Below are 17318 nucleotides of genomic sequence, written 5' to 3'. Positions count from 1 at the left end.
ATCCCAGCACAGGAAGTTTTCTTTAAGCTTAAATGGGGAATCCAAGTACAAACAAATGCTGGAGGAAAAGTCGTCTTTGTTCTTCAAACATCAAATGGTGCATGTTTACCCTTGGTCACCCACCAAAGATTAATTATCAAAATTTTATCAAGCATAGATGCCATGTGTGAGTAGAAGTGGTGAATCTCCCGGTGTATATGCGCCTTACGTTGCCTTTTTTGGTTGAATCATTGGGTAAGGTTGTATGCCCTCCCAGATCTTTTGGCAGTGTTAATAGATTATGTATCCTTTTGGGACACAGACAAACAAACCCCCGCACAGTAGCAATGGATGTTGAAATGCAAGGAATCCCAACACAAAAAGTTTTCTTTAAGCTTAAATGGGAAAATTCTGCGGGTTTCTTTTTCACTTGCAAAAGTTTGGGCATATGCAATCGGAATGTCCATCGCTTTTATTGCGGCCATGCCCCCTACTCAAGCTGCTCTTGCGGCTTCAGCACAAACTCAAAAGGGAAAGAAAGTTACTCAGTTATAGCATGCAGGCATGGATAAAAAGAAAAGCCAAAGTTGCCACCACCACCTCTCATGTGGTAAATGGGAAAGATAAAGACAGACTTTGATGCATGGCAAACTCCCAAAAAAATAATAACCCCTAGACAGAGGCCTCTCGTCTCTCACAATTGGACAAAGAGAGCTTCTACATCTAGATTGACTACTCTGGTACCTGACACTTCAAGCATTATTACAAGAGTAGGTAGGATGTGGGTTGCAAAAGTGGGAGGTGTTTCTTTGTTTTCTCATGGCACAGAGGCCTCATTGCATACAAATATGATTGATGTTCAAGCTACAGATCGCTCTTTACATGATGACATAGGCAATCAGGCTACCATGCAAGTTTTGAGGTGTAGCCTCTCATTTCACTCATATTGTAAATATGTTCATACCAATCAAGTGCTTTACTTACAATATACAAGGCCTTTGATGTAAATAAATGGAGGCTTCTTTTGGTCATATGTAAAGAATATGAATCCCAATGTGGTTTGTTTCCAAGAACATGATCAGCACAGTTTTGCTAGAAGACACATAGTCTTCATTGTAGGCATATACTCACTTATGGTAGTGCTATGTGGAACAGGGCTTAACCAAGGGCACTTTTTCCCATGTGGTTTTTCCCCTTGGACATCAAGTGTGAAAGGACACTCTAACATATAATATTTTGTACTTCTATATTATATGGATGTGGCACACATGCAAGGGTTGACTTGCATTTTGTGGATACCACACTTTTGGCTCTCCCTCTCTCTCTCTCATTTCTGTGTGTGAGCTTCTCTACCCTGCACCTAACCCTAATGTGCAGGTTTATGTGTGTGTGTGTGTGTGTGAGTCCAACACCCAACATTTGCTATCAGAGCTGGGAGCTCGCCAAATTCTGCTGCTGGAAGAAACCTACGAAATTCCATCGACGCTGTCTTTTTCCGTCGCCTACGATATTCCATCGCCGTCCGTCCGTGGATTCCGTCCGGTCGTTCTGCCGTTGCTCCACCGTCCGGCCGCCAGAAACGGGCGGCACTAGTGGGGAGCCCACCACCACCGCCCAAATCATGGGCGGCTCTGCCATCTTCAGCCGGCACCCAGTACCGCCGCCGCTCAGCTCCGTCACGGTTCCGGCCACCCTCGTCGTCAGCGCTCCCATCCAGTCGCCCAAAGGCACGTCGGTGCTACTCCGCCTCCGCCCAGCACCTGCTCCGTCCATCCGGCGGCCCACAGTCGCAGTTTCGTTCCGGACACCCGCCCTCGCCATTTCGTTCCGGGCGACGTCATTCCCGCCATCCGCTGCTCCGACCTCCGCACACAACGCCGTCCTGCTCCGTTCCGGCTCCGGCCTCCACTCGCGGCCACCCATTCAAGGCCTCCCAGCGCCCTTCGTGCTGGTCCAAGGCCGCCGGCGGGTCCTGCCCGACTCCAACGCCTCCGTCTGCTATTCGCGTCACTGCTCCGTCCCAGCGGGTCCTGCCCGACACCAGCGCCTAGCGCCCGCATCTGAATGGTCCGACGCCTCTTCGCCCAACATCTGCAAACCTCCTCATCACCTGTGTTCGCCACCAGCGACTCCAGTGACTCCAGCACCTAGCTCGACACTTGCCCATCTGCAACGATTCCTCAACGGCTGCCCAGCTGCAACGCCTCCTTCTCCTCGTCGGCTGCCCAGCTGCAACGCCTCTGCCGCCTGTGTGCTCCTTCCTCACAGGTGCTACCAAAGGTATTCTCTGTACAAATTTCTCGTCCAACACAAATACAAAATTTGCAGCCATTCCAGTGCAGGTCATATGCAGATTTTGCAGACACTTCTCTGCAAGTCAGATTGAAAGAAAAATTGCAGGTGCAATTTGAGGGATTTCTCAATTTCAGGACAAATTGAAAAAATTGGGCATTTTAATTTGCCTGCAATTTGGGGGTTTTCAAAATTGAGGTCAAAATCAGCAAATTGAACCTCTTTCACTTGCAGAAATTTGGGGCTTTTGTGAAAATTGGCCAATTAGATGCACATTGAAGCAATTGGAGTGCATAAAAATTGGGGATTTTCAGATTGGAGCATGTAATTGGGCATTACAGCTGCGATTTGTCGCGTATGTATACACATTGTGTGTAATTGGACAATTTGGTGCAGGTTTACACTTGCTTTGATTTGCAGGCATACATTTGCACAGGACATTGGGTTGCCTGGCAGTGCACATTGGTGCTTGGTTTGCTTGCAGATATATTTTGTTGACATTGCACAGAATGCTACAGATGTATTTGGTGTGCTCACCCAGGAGGACAAGTTGGATGGATCTAACTACTCCCTCTGGAGTTTCATGATCTGTAATTTGCTGGTAGCCAAAGGGCTTTGAGGCATCGTGTGGTGATGACACACGCCCACTTACCATACAGCCAGCCACGCCTCAAAGGGGAGGTGCTCAAAGAGCTCCTGATGTAGATCCTGCTCCCACACAAGAGCAGAAGAGATGGGACTCTAGAGATGCACAGGCCATGTCATTGATAGCCCTTTCAGTGAAAAGGACTATTATTCCGCACATTCGTTCTTGCGAGACATCGAAGCTTGCATGAGACACATTGGAAGCAATGTATCAGGTACGCAACGAGGCAAGAGTTGACTACTTGAAGAGGCAATTGGATCTTCTTTCTATGGATGAGGGTGACTCCATGGCAGATCATCTCACCAAAGTGAAAGATTTGCAGGAACAACTCCTCAACATTGATGAGGTTATCCCAGACAGACAGATGGTCACCAACACTCTTCATTCTTTACCGCCTTCCTACTTGGGCTTTCACACCTCTCTCAACCTCTCAATGAGAGGAGGTGGTGATCCCGTCACTTTTGAAGAGCTCGTGGGTTTACTCTTGCAGGAAGAGCAAACAAGAGCAAACTTATCGAGCAACCGTGATGGAGAAAAGGCATTTACAGCCAAGGATAAAGGTAAAGCAAAGAGCTTTAGGCATGGGGGACAACAGTCTAGCAAGGCTGGTCATGGACAACCCTCTTCTAGTGGTGAAAAGTCTGACAAAGGGGATGCAAACAAGCCCAAAAAAAAGGGCAAATGTCACTACTGCCATAAGCCTAGACACTACATCAGTGAATGTAGGAAGCGGATTGCAAAAGAGAAAAGGAAAGAAGCAGGCAATGCAGTAGCAGACTCTTCTGATGACAAAGCACAACAAACAGCTAATGTAATCCACGAAGAGTACACTTTTTTGGTCACATGCACTAGGACACACCAAGTGCTTCAGACACTGATATGTCTTGCATTGCATCTGACAGACAGAATGCATCATGGTATTTTGATAGTGGTGCTTCGAGCCACATCACTTCATGCAAAGATGTATTTCAACACTTGGTTTACGCTTCAAATGGCCACACTGTATCATGTGCAGATCATACCACATATCCAGTAAAGGGAATTGGTAATGTCATACTTATTGCAGCCAATGGTGCCAATATATGTATGAAAAATGTATTGTATGTTCCAGGGATAAAGAAAAATCTGCTCTCCGTCTCAGCCATAAACGACCAAGGTTTAAAGGTTGAATTTGAAGATGGGAAGTGTTTGGTAAAAGACCCATCAAAGGGTTATGAAATAGTCACTTCTGGAACACGATACAAAGGCTTGTATAAGCTGGACAGCTATGACAAGCGCACTTATGATGCAAATACAGTGGCTGCCCACACTCCTGCTATACATGATGCAGAGCTGTGGCATGCTCGTTTTGGGCATGTAAATTTTCAGAGTTTGATGCTTTTGCAGAAGCATCATATGGTTGATAATATGCCGCCTCTTGAGTCTCCACCAAGACATGTAGGTGAGGGGTGTATTTTGGGAAAGATGCAACGAAAACCATTCCCCAAAGATGGACAAACACCAATGTACTGTGCCTTATACACCGCAACAGAATGGTGTAGCTAAAAGGAAAAATAGATCTCTCATGGAGATGGCAAGATGCATGGTCACAAATTTTGGATGGAAGCTATAATGTGTGCAGCTCATGTGTTGAACAGGTGTCCAACGAAAGCTTTGAAAACCATAACACCATTTGAGGCTTGGTATATCCGAAAGCCAACAGTGGATTATATGCGTACATTTGGGTGTTTGGCATATGCACATGTGCCAGAACAACTCCGAACAAAGCTAGATGACAAAGCAATTAAATGCATTTTTGTGGGCTACAGCAATGAAAGCAAAGGATACCGTCTTTATAATCCAACTACATGAAGGATTTTTGTCAGTAGAGATGTGGTATTTGCTGAAAATTCAGAACAGCCCATGTACAGCTTGTATAAAAGCAATGATACAGGCATACAGGACATGTTTGATGGACTTTTACCCATTGCAATTAGGGGGGGTTCAGATCAGCCAGCCCCTACACAAGAAAATCCTCATGTAGAACATGTGGAACAGCCAGCCATTCAGCCCCCTTCTATGGAAGAAGTGGATGATCTTGTCAGGGAAGAGCAAACAGCCATAGACACAGCCAAGTCAGTGCCAAGATGGTTGCTGAAAACTTTGCAAGAAAGCAAACTTGCAGCTCCACTCACAGGTAGAACAAGGGCTAGTTCCAGCCATGCTTTGAATGTACATCGTGGGGAGTCTGCATTTGCAATGGGTGGTCTCTTTGATTCAGAAGAGCCTTCTTATGAAGAAGCACATGAGAATGAGCATTGGTTGCAAGCTATGCAAGCTGAAATTTCTTCTATAATGAAGAACAATACATGGGATCTTGTGGAATTGCCTAAAGGCAAGCATGTAATTGGAACAAAGTGGGTGTACAAAGTCAAAAGAAAGTCTGATGGTACTATTGACAGGTACAAAGCAAGACTTGTGGCTAAAGGCTACTCCCAGAAAAAGGGAATAGATTATGAAGAGACTTTTGCTCCTACTTCAAGAATGACCACAATAAGATCAGTGATTGCATTGGCTGCCCATAAAGGATGGAAAGTGCATCAATTGGACATCAAAACTGCATTCTTAAATGGGGATTTACAGGAGGAAGTATATGTAAATCAGCCCATTGGTTTTGTAGTTCTTGGGGAGGAACATAAAGTATGCAGGTTGCACAAAGCATTGTATGGGTTAAAGCAAGCTCCAAGAGCTTGGTATGATAAGATACATGCTCATCTAACCAGCCAAGGCTATGAGAATAGTCCAGCTGAAAGCACATTGTATGTGAAGAAAACCGATGCCGATATTCTCATAGTCATCTTGTATTATGTAGATGACATGCTCATTACAGGTACTAGCAAAGCACAAATTTCAAATTTCAAAGCTGATTTCAAAGCTGAATTTGATATGTCAGATTTGGAGCCTTTACACTACTATCTCGGCATACAGTTTATGCATGCAGATGATGGCATTGTTATGCAGCAATCTAAGTACATAAAAAGTTTGCTAAAAAGGTTTCACATGGATGAATGTAAGCCCATTTCTACTCCGGTAGAACCAGGTGTACGGCTTACTATGCATGATATTAGAGACCCTTTTGAGGCCGACATTTACAGCCAGGCAGTGGGATGCCTCATTTACTTGTGTAACACGAGGCCAGACATATCTTTTGGGGTGTCTTTGTTGAGCAAATTCATGCACAGCCTAGGCACAAAGCATTGGCAAGCAATCAAATGCATTTTTCGTTATCTTAAGGGTACCCTGGATCTTGGTTTGTTCTATCCCAGGGAGGGCAGCTTGCAGCTTTACGCATACAGTGACTCAGATTGGGCTGGTGATTATGATACTAGGCAATCCACCAGTGGGAATTGTTTTTTTCTTGGCAGTTCATGCATATCTTGGTTGAGTAAAAAGCAACCCACTGTTGCTACATCTACTTGTGAGGCTGAGTACAGGGCAGTCTTTACAGCTACAGTAGATTGTGTATGGTTGAGGAGACTGTTGGCTGATCTTCGTGAGTGTCAACAGACACCCACCACCATTCTCACTGATAGCCAGAGTGCTATGGCCGTGGCACGAAATCCAGTATTTCATGCACGTACCAAGCACATAGAGATTCATTATCACTATGTCAGAGAGAGGCTACATGCAGGGGAGATCAGTTTATCATATTGCCCTACACAGGATAATGTTGCAGATCTATTCACAAAGGCTTTACCTCGAGAAAAGTTTGAAGCTTTCCGCAAAGCTTTGGGCTTACTCTCATACAGAGAGTGATCTGCTACCTTGTACAGGTTCACACTTCCACTACAGGGGGGATTTGTAGGCATATGCTCACTTATGGTAGTGCTATGTGTGAACAGGGCTTAACCAAGGGCACTTTTTCCCATGTGGTTTTTCCCCTTGGACATCAAGTGTGAAAGGACACTTCTATATTATATGGATGTGGCACACATGCAAGGGTTGACTTGCATTTTGTGGATACCACACTTTTGGCTCTCCCTCTCTCTCTCTCATTTATGTGTGTGAGCTTCTCTACCCTGCACCTAAACCTAATGTGCAGGTTTGTGTGTGTGAGTGTGTGAGTCCAACACCCAACATTCTTTGGATATCATATTTTCTATGTGGGAACCCAAGCTTTTTCTGGCACTCTTATAATGGTTAAGCATGAGTTACAACCTATATTGGCTTACAATGATCCAAATGGTCGTTGGTTTGTGGTGCAGTGTATGATTGCAAGAGAGCTATATGAATTTTTTAGTGTGTATGCGTCGCAAACTTCTGCATATAGAGCTGCGATATGGCGCTCCTTACAAACATATCCATGGATTTCAAATGTTGTTATTACAAGGGATATTCACCTGACTTTCATGATAACACCTCTCACCGCTCTCACAGGATGTGTTCTGAAAAGCAAGATTGGCCTCAGACAATGACTTCTTTAGATGCATGTGATTTGTGGAGACAGCTCATGCCACATGAAAAGGGTTATACTTTTCATCATAATGTTATTACGCATTACTAGGCACGCTTAGATAGATAGTATCTTCTCAATGCTACAACAAAATGATATATACCTATGTAAAATGTGGATTGATCACACATTGTCTCTCTCTCATCATTCGCCGGTATGAATTAGCATGTACTTTGACATGGCTGATAATGACTATCCATTTCCTAACAGAAGGCTTCTTATGATTAACAACAATTACTTGTCACATGCTCGTTTCGCTGATTTGGTACATGCGGCTGCACATCCCCTTGTCATGCATATGCAAGAGGATATAGATATTCCTTGGTTCAATTTTGTACAATGAATGCAAGCTATGATACAAGACTATGGCAAATGGTATACAGCAGAGAATAGAAGACAAGTGGAATAAGCCAAAATTGCAATGCAACGGTACACTGAAATCAGCCAGCTTAGAGAGCTGAATAATGATGACCAGCAACTCTTAACACAAGCTGAAAATTGCCTCCACCATAATGATAAGCGTAAGCTTGATAAATGGCAAACTAGGGCGAGACAGAAGCCATTACTTGATAAAGGCTGCTCGTCAAAATCTTTTTTCAAAGGCTTGCATACTTCCAGACAAAAAGAATGCATCGCCAAGGGTCAAAAGAACAGATGGTACTTGCACATGCACTAAAGCTCAGCTTGCGCCATGAATACTTTTCTCGCATGTTTGCTGCCCCTCCACCACTTTCGAGGGAGGCTCTTGATGCGCGAGAACTTTTCTTACACTAGGTTATGCCTGTCATCACACAGCAAGAGGCTAACAACATGGATGAGCCCTTCACAGATGGAGAATTGGATGATGCTATAAAAGGACTAGGCAAATGGAAGTACTATGGAGTTCTTTCAAGTGTTTTGGAATATCTTGAAATCACCAATCTTACTTGTGCTAAATCATTGTTGGAATGTTGGACAGTCGCCATGCTCATGGAAAGAAGGTTTGCTGAAATTGTTGCCCAAAAAACAGCTCAGTGAAACTGTATCGGATTGGCGTCCTATCTCCTTAATGACTATCATATACAAATTGGTCACCAAGATGCTTGTTAATAGAATAAAGGGTGTTCTACATGCAGGTTTACATCCAGCACAGTATGGATTTGTCCCTAAAAGACAAATCACTGACAATATAGCAAATGCATACATAGGCATTAAATATGTCAAGTATACGCAGCACAATGTTCTCATTGTGCAGGTAGACATAGCCAAGGCCTTTGACACAGAGCATTGGGACTTTATAGCTCAGGTAATGGACAAATTGGGCATTGGGCCTACAATGAAAAATGTCATTTTCTAGCTTGACCAAGAGGGAACAACTAAATGCATTTTGGGTAGAGAACTTTCAGCCTCTTGGCATCTTGGGTAATCTGTTGGGTAGGGTTGTCTGCTTAGTGCGCTACTGTATGCCATCGCGACTCACCCAATGTTCCGGCATTTATAACGGGCCAACAATGATAAAGGTGGCTGACCAGCGATACCAATGCACATATATACGTGAGTAGCAAGTTCGTCATAATCATATGCATTTCTCAGCGCTAGTCTTTCTACATAGTGTCTCTCTCAGAGCGTGGGCTGGCCAAGGAGATCTTCAGTAGCATTGGGCAGCAAGTTGACGTCTTCACTCTCAGCCACCTTTTGTACTTGAATTTCAGTTGTAACACTTTCTTGTACATAATACAAATCAGTAGTTTAGGACTAGTGTGTGATGCATGTGTGATTCCACTGCAGTTTTTGAAAACCCTAGCACATAGGCACAAGTGTTCTACACATGATCTTTGCTGCCACATCTAAAGCAATTCCCATCACCTCTGTTATCCTCAAATTGCTGCTTGGACAACCCGAAACAAAGGTGTTTGCTCCCCGGCTTCTTTCCTGAGCTACCCTTTGCATCTCGAGATACCTTGGGGTCCATCATAGGTGAATACATAACAAAAAAAAAGAATTTTTGTGACCACAAGTCACCAAGCCAACATATTCTCCTGTCAAACAAGAGTATATACGAGTACTTCTGCCCTGCACAAGTCAAGTCTCTTGGCAGGTAATCCGCACAGTACCAGAGCACATCTGGCCCATTTTCAGCCCGTAACACACCTGTTTGGTGAGTCCACCCTTGACTGCCTTCTCCTTATGCTTTCCAACAACACTTCCTGCTCAGGGGTTGCCTAGAACACCACCAGATGTGCACACAGCCCTGCTGTCCAGCCTGTATACAGTGTGACCTGTCCAAAACAACACCCTTCTGTGGTAGGAATTTCACCCATGTCACATCCTGTTGATGGTCCTAGTACTGTATGGCCAGGTCCAAAACTTCCTGTAGACACCTGATCGCTGCCTTAATCGCCAGTAAGCCCGAAATTACAACTTGTAAAGAAGTCGACCAGCCCTGAGGAGTGACTGTATGCAGTCCGCCTGCTCAGGAACGCAATCGTTTTGCTTCAAACGAGCTCCAGACATCGTCGACCAGATGCTCGCTCTCCTCTTCAACATGCACCTAGGTCACAAGTTCCAAAGCAGCCTAGATCCTTGCTCTTTTAGCAACTCATGAATTTTTGGGGTGTTCAGATGTGCTGCATGCACAGTTCCAGGCCCCCCACGTGCATAATGTCCTCTCCAGGCGCCTTGGTCATAAGTTGTCCACATGTTTAAAAATCTGGCCCAGCCAGTGTGAACATCTTATAAATTGTCCGACCACTTTTAATGAAGTATGGACCTATCCAAAAGCTGTAAATTAAGTTTAGTGCACACTTACCCCTAAGACAACACTTTAGGCCCAAACAAGTTGCACACGTACACGTCCGCAGAGTGCCCAGGCGTCCCTGGCCCTATGGACAATTGCAGGCAGAAATACCAAGTAGCAAAGCAACGTCACACATATAAAAAGTAATGTCTAGGCATGCATCAATTATGCATATGCACATGTGAGCTTGGAGAATCACCCACCTGCTTTCTTGTACTTTCAATAATTTCGCCTCGCCATCACATTAGTAACATCTCTTGAGTCCTCCAATCAATCATCATCAATTAGACACATGTGCAGCCCACAAACCAAACATCTCAGCCAGTAATTGGTTATTTAATTGTTTCAAGAACATGCACGATTATCCTGATTGCACAGAAGGCTTCACCTCCCAACCTTTGACTAGGCCCCCAAGCATGTACAATTCATGAATCCCTTTTCCCCTTTCTTACTATTCCTCGAAAGTGGCTTCTATTACATGTTGGGCCAAGTCCCACATTGCCGAATGCTTGCCATCTAGCCAACTATTTCTCCAAGGCTTAAACCCCTTTGAGCATTTCATCTTAAGTCATCAATTGATTTATTCGGGCATCCCCTAGACCTTTTCTTTTTACGTTGGCCGCTTGAACATTGGCCTAGCCCTCTAGACACCCTACTCGCATACCCACTAGCCACTTGAACATTGGCCTAGCCCTCTAGACGCCCTACTCGCATACCCACCCTTAGGAGAATGATGTCAATACATCATAGCCACCGGGGACGGAGGGGACGGAGCGGACGGAGGGCGAAAAAACCATCCCGAAACGACCAGCATTCCAACACATAATGGGGACGGGGGGAACGTCTCGTGCATCTGCGTCACCAAGGGGGCGGCGTCCCGAGAATGGCAGAACGGCCATAGCTTGTCGGGGACGGGTCTAGAATGGGACGCCCGGAACGCGCATTTTTTTCCCTACTCCAGATGGATCCCCTGTCACCCCTAGACACACTCACCACTCAGATGTCATCTCTACTACATACGGCCGCCACCCGCAGCTTCCCCCATCATACACACATCGCGCACACAGATAGATCTTGGAGCATGCCCCTGAATCGGTGGTATGATGATGAGTGCAAAGAGCTCTACAGACACCTCCGTGCCCAGAGAGCATTGGGGACCATTACACAGACACAAGCGAGCCGACAGATACGGACCCTCACACGCCATAAGAGGCGTGCATATGAGGAGGCACGGTACTAGGATATGTACCACCTTCTCATGGGCAGAGATACAGCCACTGCATGGCGCAGGATGAGAGAGCCTTGGCCTCGTACCCCGATTGAGGATCCACACACATGGCGCACATATGCAAAGAGCCTCTACCATATCCCTCAGCAACCGCCCATACCACAGCCCCACAGGAGCCTTGCCCTACCACCACCTCTACTTTCTTTACTGCCTCGATGGTAGAGAGAGCTATCCGCCGGTTATAGCATGGGAGATCGGCTGACCACACAGGTATACAGAGTGAGCATCTTATTTATGCAGCTGACACACTGGCACCCTTTGTTGCTCACCTCTTTAATAGGGCACTAGTGGAGGGCCTACCAGCTGAGTGGACTATGCACATCATTGTGCCTCTCCACAAAGCGGGAGACATGCTAGACCCCAGCAACTACAGAACTATCATGATTGGTCATACATTGGCCAAACTTTATGGCGCAATGCTTGAGGCAGAGTTGAGCTCATATGCAGAGAAGGAGGGACTGCAAGCACCAGGGAAGGCTGGATTCCGACGAGCTTTCTCCACTATTGACCATATATTCACTCTGAGATGTCTGATTGATCAGGCTAGGGCACGGGAGAGGAGATTATATTGCTGCTTTGTGGATTTCCGCAAAGCATTTGACACAATGCCACGGGAGAGACTCTTCCAACGCCTCCAGTCATTGGGGATCCCATCAGAGATGGTATGGGGCATCTAAGCTTTATATGAGCAGGTCCTCGGACGCATACAATGCCCCAGGGGGCTATCTGATGTTATTGCTAGCACCATAGGTGTGAAGCAAGGATGCCCACTCTCTCCTACACTATTTGGGCTATACTTTGATGAGGTGGCTGACTTCATTGTTCACGGTGGTGGGGACGGGGTAGACATCTCAGGTACCACAGTCCACATTATGCTATATGTTGATGATATTATTTTGGTCTCTGAGTAGCAGATGGGACTACAGCATCATCTCCATGCACTCGATGACTTCTGCACACAGAAGGGACTTATAGTGAACCTTGGGAAAACCAAGGTCATGATTTTCCACACCTCAGGGCCGGTTCGACGACACGCCATCTTTACACTCGCAGGAGGACAAGTAGAGGTGGTAGACTCATATGTGTACTTGGGGATTACATTCACGACTCCGCTAGGAAGATTTTCTATGGCACAGGCAGCCAGGGATAAACTCACACAAGGGTATGCAGCTCTGGCCATGCTAGAGAGACAATGTCACCAGGCACACTTCCAAGAGCCCCGCACGAAGGGGTGGTTGTTTGACACACTAGTCACCCCTGCTTTGATGTATGCTGCAGCAATATGGGCACCTGGGCTCGCCACCTCCAAGAGATATGTCTTTGCAGTCGCACCCTCAAAGCATTCACAAGTTTGCGCTTACAAAGACAAGATCATTGGCCTTTTCTACACCAAGGCGGTTCCTCTTCTTTGATGCAATATGGCTGTAAGAACTCCAAAGCTGCTCCAAACAAGAGGAGCTTACAGCTTGGCTGAGAATGCAGATAGCCAAGTGTTGCAGCTTAGGCCCATCTAAACCATAGTCTTCCCACCACAAAGCAGCCCCAACCTTCAATCTATCCTCCTGTGCATCCGCACAACCAAAAGCACCACGAAAGGACCTGTATGCAGCAAGCTAGTCTCTGATTTTGCGCCTAATGCCTCCATCTGGCACTAGACAATCCAAGATGTGCCTTTAGCCATCACTGACCTCTGTGTCACTCTCCTGTAAATGGGAGATGGAGCAGGAGGAGGGAAATGAGCAAGTGGCGACACAACAGAGCCTAGAAGACGATGCCACTGCCTTTCAAACTGGTCATGTAGACAACCATGATCATGACGCCAGTACTTCTCACGCTCCAGCCTGCGATTGAGCATTGCAAGCTCTATGATTTATCATTTAGCTATGTTTCATTGTTTTTACTTTTGAGTCTTGACTCAGCACTTTATGTGCATTGTAGACACTAGTCTTTTGTTATTTGATAGTGATCATCATTCCATGCTTATATATTGGTTTGAACTTTGTCGGTGTACTTATTAGCGCCTGTTCGGTGTTTGCGCCACATGTTGTACATTTAAAGTGATGCCTTGAAAGTTCGAAGTGTAAAAACATAAATGTTCTTTTATTTAGTGTGCTTTGTAGTCAATAAATTGCATATTACATATGCCGTCCCCGTCCCCCCGTGCCCGTTCCCTGCCTTTTGTCGTTCCCTGTCCCCGTCCCCATCCCTATTCCCCGTCCCATGTGACTATGCAATACATGACATGCAACAGATCGTGTGTATTTGTGTACATACACATGCACGTGCACTTTTACAATGAAACTATAACTATTTGGCCCTCCTAGCTCTATTTCACATGATGGAACCCTTACCCGGATACCAAACACGTGGAAGAAGGCATGGGGACAAGGACCATAAGTTTGCTCAAGAAAAAGCACCAACCTTGGTCAAAAAGCAAGAGAAAGCAAAAAGTCAAACTAAGTTGACCGCGAGCCAAGGATATCATTGGCAAGAGGAGACTGAGCCGGACCAAAAAGCTAAAAGCTGCTTTTCCAAAAAGCAACTCCAAGGCCAAAAAGCAAGGCCCTCAAGTTAGAAAAGCAAAGCTAAAGAACTTTGACAAAAGTTGAGTAATATTTTATTATTAAAAAGCAAAAGGAAAACTACCACCTCTCTCCACCTATCTACGCTAGTGTGCCGCCGTTGCTAGCCATCTGCCACTTGGTTGCCGCCTTGGTCTTAACAGTGCCACCTTCCACCTACTTGCCATATTGCCTATGCACCACTTGCATCGCCGCCACCGCCAGCGCTGCTTCTGTACCCATCTGCGTCGTCTGCACCATCTTCGCCAACCTGCTTGTCTTCTAAAGCATTGCCAACACTGCCAACGCCAACGCCACCACCTACTATCACTTAAGCGCCTGTGAGCCACCTACCACCTGCCCTACATATTGCCACCGCTTGACCACTAGCCCCTGGGCTGCACCACCACCATATTGGGGCACTAATTGAACATACAATGCTATCTCAAGGACCTTTCTTGGTTCATACTTAACCAAACGACTTCTTGTGGATTGTGTCTACTCCTGATTGGGCAACATAGTTTTACAATTGGTGATCATAAGCTTCATCTTTTGCTCATATCTCTTGCGTACTTCATCTACAACACATGGGATTTGGACTTGGACTTGGACCTAGATTTGGATCTCGACTTGGACTTGAATTTGGATCTAGACTTGGATTTAGACTTGGATCTAGACTTGGGTTTGGTACTAGCCCGGTGAGAGATTCTTGTGGATCATCCCCGTGGTGTGCTCGGCATCACGGATCTTGTGCCTCGACAAAGACATCGACTTGGGTTTCTACATCGGCATATTTGTTTGATCTTGTATTCATTGATTGTATTGATTCTAGCTTGATAAGCCCATGGATTATTCCTGAATAAATTCAAGAAAGGGGACAAAGCTTGCTCCCCACTCAGTGTGGTGTGGTGTGCAAAGCTCTCTCTCTCTCTCTCTCTCTCTCTCTCTCTCTCTCTCTCTCTCTCTCTCTCTCTCTATATATATATATATATATATATATATATATATATATATATATATGTATATGTATATATATACATATATACATATACATACATACATACATACATACATATAATTTATTTATTTATTTATATCTCTTGGATACGTGGTTGAATCTGTCACGGATGACGGCACGCCCCACTAGACTTACAATGATATCAAAGCAGGATTTCTCTTGAAGAAACTTTCTTGGGATGACAGAGCCATGTCGAGAGTTGAGGGCAACCAAGGGCCTAACGAAGGGAACAATTATGAGACCAATCCAAGACTTCAAGATGGGCCGTCAATCCATTACTCATGAGACCACGGCCATGTCATCAGCACTGCCTGCAAGCACTCCCAGAGACATGCCAAAAAACATTGTCGGGCCCGGAAAGCGCCCTCGGCCAAAGAAGATGCAGAGTACCAAGACTTTCAGCAATTCAGAATTCCCAATAAACCACTAACCTTTTCATTCACTAACTACCTTTTCTTCTTCCTTCCGGAGGAACTAAGACCATTAATTTCTCAGAGACAAAGAATTTCTTGCTTGGAAAGCCAAGAAGGAACACAACCATAGAAGGGCTCAAATGTTTGAAGATTTCATCAAGGATCAAGCACTTACAATGATATCAGAGCAGGATTTCTCTTGAAGAAACTTTCTTAGGGTGACAGAGCCATGTCGAGAGTTGAGGGCAACCAAGGGCCTAATGAAGGGAACAATTATGAGACCAATCCAAGACTTCAGGATGGGAACCAAGGCCGTCAATCCATTACTCATGAGACCACGGCCATGTCATCAGCACTGCCTGCAAGCACTCCCAGAGACCTGCCAAAAAACATTGTCGAGCCCGGAAAGCGCCCTCGGCCAAAGAAGATGCAGAGTACTAAGACTTTGAGCAATTCAGACAATTTCTCAGAGAAAGAATTCCTTGCTTGGAAAGCCAAGAAGGAACACAACCATAGAAGGGCTCAAATGTTTGAAGATTTCATCAAGGATCAAGCACTTACAATGATATCATAGCAGGATTTCTCTTGAAGAAACTTTCTTGGGGTGACAGAGCCATGTCGAGAGTTGAGGCCAACCAAGGGCCTAATGAAGGGAACAATTATGAGACCAATCCATTTGGGTCAGGTAAGGGAAAGGAAGGCAAAGGAGCCAACATCAACCGGCAAGATAGACTTCAAACCGGGAGAGGAGCATCACGTTTGATGCTTTCTATGGAAAGAGGATTACACAAAAAGCATTATCTTTTGTTAAGCAATTTGATGCCACTTTTGGAGGAGAGGACTTCTCCGAAAAGTCCAAACTTCGTATGGTTCGCATGCATTTGAAGGATGCCGCCTCGAATCGGTGGCTAAAGGTGGTACAAGAAGAGACCGAGCCAAAGTCATGGATCGATTTCAAGACTATGTTCAACAAGAAGTTCCTCCCCGCAAACTTTGAGGTAGACATGCAAAAGGAATGGGATGAGGTAAAGCAAAAAGTCAGTGAGAATGTGGCATCTTATCTTAACAACTTTTGAGCTGTTTCATTGAAATTTACTTCTTATACTCCTATTCCACCACTCATGGAAATGCGTAAGTTTGCGAATGGGCTACAACCCAAGCTTATGTAAGCAATTTATATGGCTGGTCCAAAAACTTTGGAGGAAGCCCAAGACAAAGTCTTGCAAGCCGAGGCTTTATACATGCCTTGGATAGAGAGCAAGACAAAGAACGAAAATCGAGATCCAGCTCAAAAGAAGAAGTTTAAAGACTGATCCTCATCAAGAGTCGAGTCTCAAGAGAAGAAGGATATGAATGGGGATAAACCTCCACTCTTTCGAAGAAGATTGTCCCTCAAGCAACGTGAGGAATATGCGAAAGAAGGGAAGTGTTTCCAATGTGGAAAGAAGAGACATATGGCTGTAAATTGTCTCGACAAGCCAAAGCAAGAAGCCAGGGGGACCTAAAGATCATCAGATTGACATCATGCCAAGAAATTCGTCAAGTGGTTTGCAGTGGTGGCTAACCCATTGCAAGGCTTGACAAAGAAAGTCATGGAATCTTTGTGGACCAACACTAAAAAAGATCCTTTGAAGCATCGAGATCTTATGCTAGCAAAGGACTAGTGTTGATTATTCTAGATTTCTCAAATCCTTTTATGGTTGAACATGATAGCCCACATCACTATTGATGGAAAGTCAGGCGGTCATTGCGACCAGATAACCCAGATGACTGTTTTGGATTTCACACTCCAGCAGTCATTGCGATTGGATTCCACACTCCAGCAGTCATTGCGACAAGATAGCCCAGATGAC

General features: G+C 45.2%; 1 protein-coding gene across 1 annotated transcript in view; it reads right to left on the bottom strand.

Annotated features, from left to right (window-relative positions):
• Positions 1–17318, bottom strand: part of LOC147611192 (ubiquitin interaction motif-containing protein) — an 80273-nt gene that overhangs the window by 31858 nt on the left and 31097 nt on the right. The window lies entirely within an intron of this gene.

Source organism: Cibotium barometz, chromosome 48 (genome assembly GCF_041138505.1).
Source record: "Cibotium barometz isolate CiBa-2024 chromosome 48, ASM4113850v1, whole genome shotgun sequence".
Lineage (NCBI taxonomy): Eukaryota > Viridiplantae > Streptophyta > Polypodiopsida > Cyatheales > Cibotiaceae > Cibotium > Cibotium barometz.
This window is presented reverse-complemented; position numbering and strand designations above follow the sequence as displayed.